The sequence below is a fragment of the Beta vulgaris genome, chromosome 2 (genome assembly GCF_026745355.1).
Source record: "Beta vulgaris subsp. vulgaris cultivar EL10 chromosome 2, EL10.2, whole genome shotgun sequence".
Classification (NCBI taxonomy): Eukaryota; Viridiplantae; Streptophyta; class Magnoliopsida; order Caryophyllales; family Amaranthaceae; genus Beta; species Beta vulgaris.
This window is the reverse complement of record NC_079203.1, coordinates 15422892-15430178: the sequence shown is the minus strand read 5'-3', so window position 1 is coordinate 15430178 and position 7287 is coordinate 15422892. Positions and strand designations below refer to the sequence as shown.

The window sequence follows — 7287 nt, the reverse complement described above, 5'->3', positions numbered from 1 at the left end:
TTCTAAAAGAGAATTAAATCCCTTAAATTAAGAAATTAAAAAGATATCTTTTGAAGGATGGTCGTCCAAACCATGTCCTATAACAGGGTTTTATAATTCACTTTTAGATCTCACGTTTTCAGAGAGAAAAATCAGAAATATTAAGAGCTGAAAACTATTTCCTACGGCACTGAGCATAGCACTGAGCGAATCAGATTCAAGTTACTATTATACGATTGTAATTGTCCTCTAATTGCTTGACTAAGAAGCACACAATTGAGGATTCTTTCTATCTGGTAATTTCACTATTATAGAGAGTTACAACTCTTAGAGTTAAGGGTTGGTTGGCACTACTAGGGTTAGTATTTGGGGGAATCTTATTGTATCAAGGGTTTGATATTTTAGGGTTCAAAGAAATAAAGAGTTTTGTTTCGTGTGGACGTAGATCTCAGAGGTGAGATTGAACCACGTTATATCCTGTGTTTGTGTATCAAATCTCACATACTTTTAGTTTATTATTCGCAAAAACTCAAATCAGCGATTTACGAGTGTTTGGCACAGTGCCAGGCACAGAGCCATAAAAGAGATTTTGCGAAAATCGATTAGATTTCACCACTCAATTCAACCCCCCCCCTTCTTGAGTGTCACCTTGTGTTCCAATTGAATCCTACGATCCCATTCTACCGACTCGATCCTACCCCCCCCCCCCCGGGGCCCCTTACCGATCCAAAGTGAGATCCCATCCTAGCAACCTTGGTCTTGGCTGGGACCAATTCTAACTCTATTATTCAGGTTGAGGCTTGTGGAAGTATGAAGGCGGCAATTTCTTTGGTCTAGCTACTGCTGTGATTAAAGGAGGCATTTTGTCTTTCATTAACGCTATTTCGAATATTTAGAAGCCATTGTAGATCATTAATTTTCTTATTCTGGATGGAGGTTAAGATGCGGAATGATCCAAAGCGTTAATTACTATCATTGCTTCAGGGGGACGAATCAAGTTGTAGATTGGATGGCTAACAAAGTTCATTCGGTGCTTGATCTTACTTATTGTCTCCCCCCAAATCTTTATCCATCATAGGGATGTTTTAGGGGGACTTCTGATTAGGTCTAACCTAGTTTTTCTCTCCTAATAAAAAAAACATTTGAAGATTATACAAAAAAGACATTTCAAGTTGTCAATCTTTTTAAGGAAAAATTAATTATAATAATCCAATGTAATAGCCTATATTTTAAGCAGGTTTGATAATGACTTTATAAATGAGATTTGATAAGAATAATAGCTGGTATCTTCAGACACGTTTTAGTCAAAGTTAGCTATGTTCATATTAGTAAAGAAATTACTTTTAGAATTATTATTTATCGTCTAAAGTAAGTTCCAAGCACAAATAAGTTAGTATGAATTTTATATAATAGAGATATTGAGTTAACGATTTTAAGCTTTGAAATAAAGAGAAACTCATTTTTAATTACAATTTATTTCTCCTCACACATGTCATCTACTCTAGATGCTAGAACATCACTATCTCTTCTTCATAACTTCTCAATCAAGTACCAAAATGTATTTTTTTTTCCCATAGATCAATTATTCTCTTCAAGATTTCAGTTTAATTATCCAAGTGGTTAAGAATTGGGAGAAACCTTAAAACTAAAATTAAACCCCAAACAATAATTTTCTCTCTCCTCTGATTTTATACCCCGTACTGTGCATGCTCAATTTATGTATTCTGGAGTCGAAATTTACCCAAACTTATCACATGAAAGTTGTAGATCTCGAAAAGTTATTGAACTTAGACCCAAAAATCACTTGATTTGGAGTTCGGAGCTATGAGTTATGGTCTTTGTAAGTTTGGTGTTCCTATCTTCATTTCTCTCTCCTCTGTTTTTATTCCGACAATCTGTTTCCTCAATTATCTATAACATGCAATCCAATTTTGCTCTTTGTTTCTGAATCAAAGTTGTAGATCACTTCGAGCTAATGAATTTGAACACAAAAATCGCTCAATTTGGAGTTCGGAGCTATGAGTTACACCTTACACAAGTTCAGCACTATTGTTGTACTTTGTGTTGCGCTGCTGCCGTGGTTGGCTTGTTTGCCTTGTTGCTGCCATTATTTTGGTATTACTTTTCATATGAAGGTATAAGCTAATTTTTCTTAATTCCTCATCTCCTTTGATTCGGTGCAATTGGATTTTATATTTTGATTTTAGAAATAAACTTGATTATAAATTTTGTTATTGATTAGCAAATATATTATGATAAGAGTTGTTAAACTTAAAGATTGAATATTTTATCTTTCTTATTGGATTGAAGCTTCTAATATGAAGTAAGCCTCTTAAGTAAGTTTATAAAAACTGATTTTTATAAATTATGTCTTTGATAATACTCTCTGAAATCAGAATGATGTTAATTAGAGATGAATTGATGTTGTGAGTTGGATTAGTAGAATGGGTTGTATATAAGGTTGTGTGGTTAGTTCATGGAAGAGCTTAGAAAGTATGAGTAATTCAATTTGTTTATCTAAATTGTTGTGAGGATGGTTAATGATTGTTGTTATTGTTTTGAGGTCGTTGTTGGAGTATGTATATGGAGATAATTATGAAGTTCGAGCTATAGTTGGTTATCAAAATGTCGAATTATTGGGAATTGTTTCAAGGTACACACATGTCCTTCCACCTTTGAATCTATATTCGTGTTTTATGTGATTTCATGTGCTGAGCTTAATAAGCCTTTTATATAAATACAAAATTATTCAAAGTGTTATTCGTGTGTTTACAAGAGTTGTTAACTACATATTTGGTTTTAAGCTATGAGCGAAAGCTATATATGTGATGAGTTTTACTGAGTGATATTTTTATGAAGAACTGATTGGAGGTAGTTGAATCCTTCAATAATATAGATGTGTGATATTATTAAACCTACTTGTTTCCACATCGAATTTATAATAAGTTTCTTATGCTTAGTAAGTTGATCTTTTATATGAAAGTGTAGCTATGAGAATTAAAGCAAGGATCTTTAGTATATCTAACTATATAAGTGGTTTTACAACAAGTACTTCGATTTACGAACTAAGCCAGGACGTCGACTCAATATCTTTATGAACTCGCTTTCGATTTAAACTATAGTTATATTTGAAAGTTTCAGAGAAAAAGAAAGGAATTTTGATCAAGGATGTTGAGTTAAAATTTTAGGTTTAAGACAATTGTGAAAATATTTGTGATATAAGTTTTATATGGAATTCTGAAAGTATGAAAAACTCTTTATTATGGTTTGAGATTTTGATTATATATGATCATGAACTTTGAAAATTATGACTTGGAGTTATGAACAAATATGGACTCGTGAAATTATAAATCAGAATTTTCTAGTTCTATTAATGACGGGGATATCTTTACTCCTACTTAAATTTTTATGAAGAAGTTCTCATAGGAAAAAGTCTCTAAATTTGGGTCAATTTAATGAACATTATTTTCGGATTTAAGTTTGGAAACACGTAAGTCTAGTGAAACAAGTTAATCTTTACAGAATATCATGGATGAATTATGTTATATGGAGTTTGGAATCTAAGTTAGAATGAGTTTGCTGTGAGATGGGTACTTGTGAAGTTCTGTTTAAGAAATACAATTGTCGCTTTGAGGATATTATTAGAAGTAGTCAAATATCCAAGATTTACTTATGGCGTATAAACAAGGCTGAATGGTATCACTCGAAGATATCTCCGAAAAACATATGGAGCTTGGTTATATAAGAATGAAGATTTGTGATGTCATAATTGAAGGATGAAGTAATTGTTGGGAGGTTCTAACTAAGAATGAAGATGTTATGTGTGGACGTAGATTAGATAGTTACGGAATAGTAAATTTGGATGTGAATTTCAAAGGTCAAATATTAATTTATGAGTTAATGGAGTTGTTACGAGATGTGAGTTCAGAGGATGTGTAGGATTTGAGATGTGAATGTAGTATCAGTGAAATAAAGGATCCAATCTTGGTGGTGGTTTAGAGAGTATCGATTAGAGAGATATAATTTACAATACTTATGTAATAAAAGATCATATCCGCAAAGGGGTCAAGTAAAAGAGTTTGGAGCATAATTTCGTCTATTGGATGAGTAAGATTATATAAATGGATGTTGGGAAAGAAAAATATAAATCTAGATAATAGAGAGCATGGTAATTAAAGTTATATAATGACAATACTAAGCGTATGGTGTTAAGGCTAATATGAGCTTTCAGTACAAATACATGGGGACGTATGGTTGTGAATTATAAATTTGAGAAGGATGAGGACGAGTGGGTATTGGGAAATATGAAGTGAGATATTTTGACTTGCCATAGTAATTGTAGGTGATTTATGATAATGTAATAAGGTTATATTCTGGCAATGAAAGTTCATGTATTGGGAATAAGAAAACCTTTAAGGGGAAAATTCATATCATGAGAATTTTGGAATGCTATAGTTTAGATGCTATAAGTTAAAGACGGAAGTCCAAGTACAAAGAGAAACTATTATGATGAAGGGAATTGCCAAGATATGTTAGAGGATACCTTATAGTCTACAAGTAAAACATTACAGGTTAATCGCACGAGCTTAGAATTGGGTCTCCATAATAGTTATCTTATAAGTCTTTGAGAAACATATTTTACACTTTGATTATGTTATGGGTTCGACTGCGGAGAGACATTTGATTTCGAATACGTTTTATGTATATTACTTCCTTTAAAAGAATATTTGAGGTAAGTGAGGTTATTTGAGATTCGAGTTTGTGTTATAATAAGATTATTGAGGTTCAGGTATTTTGGATATGTTAGTTACATTTCAACTTTGTTTTGTTTTATATTAATTTACGGACGGAAGTTTAAGTCGTTGATACACTTTGGAATTGAGTATGCGATACGAATTAAGAACAAGAGTATAAGTTTTGAAAGAATAAGTTTGTGTTATTGAGAAAATAAGCATTATGATTTAGTTATTGTTTTATGGGGAAAGTAAACAACATTTATGGAGCGAGATGCTCAATATGTGTTATGGAGCGGTATTGTTCCTTTGAGTAGTCATGATCCAAAAGTTATTGAGGTTAAGTTTTGGAAATTCCTAATTCGAAGTACCGAGCAGGAAGTTATGTTCATTTTAAGTTCAGTATTTTTGTGTAATTATTTTGACAAAAGTTCCAAATGTTCAAGTTAACTCAACCCTTTTGGTAAAGTTTAAATGAGCACACTAAGTGCCTATACGACTTTTACAAGCAGTAAAGAATTGATTATTTCCTTATATCTTTACACGTAACTAATATGTGAAATTGTTGACGTAAAACAAAAGATTTCAAAAGAAGATCCAAGTCTTGCAATGATTAGCAACACCATATAGTTGTGTTGTTCTTTTTCCTCTTCATGGATAAATATGTGTTCTTTGGAACACGTGTGGTATTGATAAACTGTGCATTTAAACTATTTATGTAAATAAACTATGGATACAAGTGGGTAAAGGCCGATACCAAATAAGGTACGGTATGAACAACAACCCTTGGAGGATGGGTGATCTCCTTCGAACCCTCGCTGGGTGGGTGAAGTCCAGCAGATAATAAAAATGGGACATGTCCTGGTTAAGGCTTGCAAGCATAAATATTTAAACGGTGGGGTGACGACCTCCATTAGCTTAGAGACAGTCGGCTCCTTGTGTAAGGAGCCCCTCTCTATTCGTGTTCGCTTTACCCAAAGAAATTAAATGCTATAGACCCAAAGGGTTTTGAATGATCTAAGTGGTGATCTTCATGATAAAAATTCTTACTTTAATGCGATTGTGCAAGGATAGTAATCCTGAAATTTTTAAGCAAGCACCTTACTTGTGAAGTATACTAAATTCTAGCATGAATTGTATATGAATGGTCTTAAGCCACCAAAAATAAGGTTTTGGGATGAGCTTATGTATTCAACTGTTGTTGAAATTTGTCCTTATGGAAGAACTTATTATCTGTAGTATATGTATGAGTACTCTTTATCGGACTTTCTAGTTAAGGGTTGTGGTGTCGTAATAAAAACATTTCTAACTATTTGATTTTAAGTATTTTTGAAGTTTGGGATTGTTCCACTTGATGAGTAATAAACCGACACAATATATTTTAAGCCACTAAAATGAATTTCTGGTTGGACAGTGTGTGTACTCAGTTTTCTGATTTTGTTCTTGGAACCTGTCCTGGTGGGGGCAGGATTCATTGTTAGTTATTTTACAGGGTTAATGTCGAGGCCTTGGAATATGATTGTTGATCAAGAAGAAGATTTTTATGTTATGAAATGGTGGGATGAGGTTAAAGTTAGATGCTTTGTTTGGAAGTATCGTTAAATATGTTATTCGATTTTCAAGTTGTTATGTTGTGGGCCCTTGACCCACAGATCCACGATCGTTTTTATAGGTTTTGTTTCCGCTGTGAATAAATGTAAATTCGAGGATTGTTAAGTGTTGATTGTGTTTTGTGTATCTTAAGTGTGATTAGTTAGCAGCTTGAAAGTGCGGGCTGTTACATCCAACCTTTGACTAGATTGTTGAATTTAGTCCCACCTCTTGATTATTTTAGAATAATCCCAATTTCAGAGGATATTTTCTCAAAATAATTAGAATTTTTGTTTCTCTTGCATAAAATAGACCTAAAGCAGATTAGTAATGGGAAAAAAAAGGGACTTTGGATTATTATGAGAAGCTACCCCCAAATATTGGGATTATTAGAAAATATCTATAGGTCGAATTTAATTTAGAGAACCAGCGAAAGATTAAATAATTAGGATCTCTTTTTGCAACAAGTCTTTTTTAGTTAAATAAATTAGGGAATGCATGAGTCACATGTGCAATTTTAGATTTGTGTTTTAGTTTTTTTTTTTTTGAACCCCACCAGGAAACCCATTGGTAAGAACCCTATCGAACCTACACCTCACAACCAACTCAACTGCATAAGTCAACACTTGAGAGTAGAGGAAATATAAAGGAATCTCTACTGCCAAATATACGAGGTGAATTCCCCACCACCTCCACCAAGCGAGCTTCATTGGGATTTAGTGTTTTAGTAATTTGTATACATTAATTCTAAAATACTATGAACTAAAACTTATTGTTAAAGTAGTCCAATTCATTTAATTTACACCCCCTACATAATACTAGACTAAGGTAAAACTTTGAACACCAACACATGTGATAGGCAATCGGACGACTACACCAAAAAAAGTAGAGCAACTGCTCACTCAAAATGCAACGAAAACCGTAAAACTTTGAACATCACCACGTGTCGGCAATCGGACAACTACGCCAAACAAAGCAGAGCAAA

At 33.1% G+C, this 7287-nt stretch overlaps 1 long non-coding RNA gene across 1 annotated transcript; it reads left to right on the top strand.

Annotated features, from left to right (window-relative positions):
- Positions 1-1525: 1525 nt before the first annotated feature.
- On the top strand, positions 1526-3338 carry LOC104906168 (uncharacterized). Its single transcript, XR_008968426.1, has 3 exons — positions 1526-1819; positions 1935-2114; positions 2543-3338. It is a non-coding gene; the product is annotated as an uncharacterized LOC104906168 (long non-coding RNA).
- The last annotated feature ends 3949 nt before the right edge of the window (positions 3339-7287 follow it).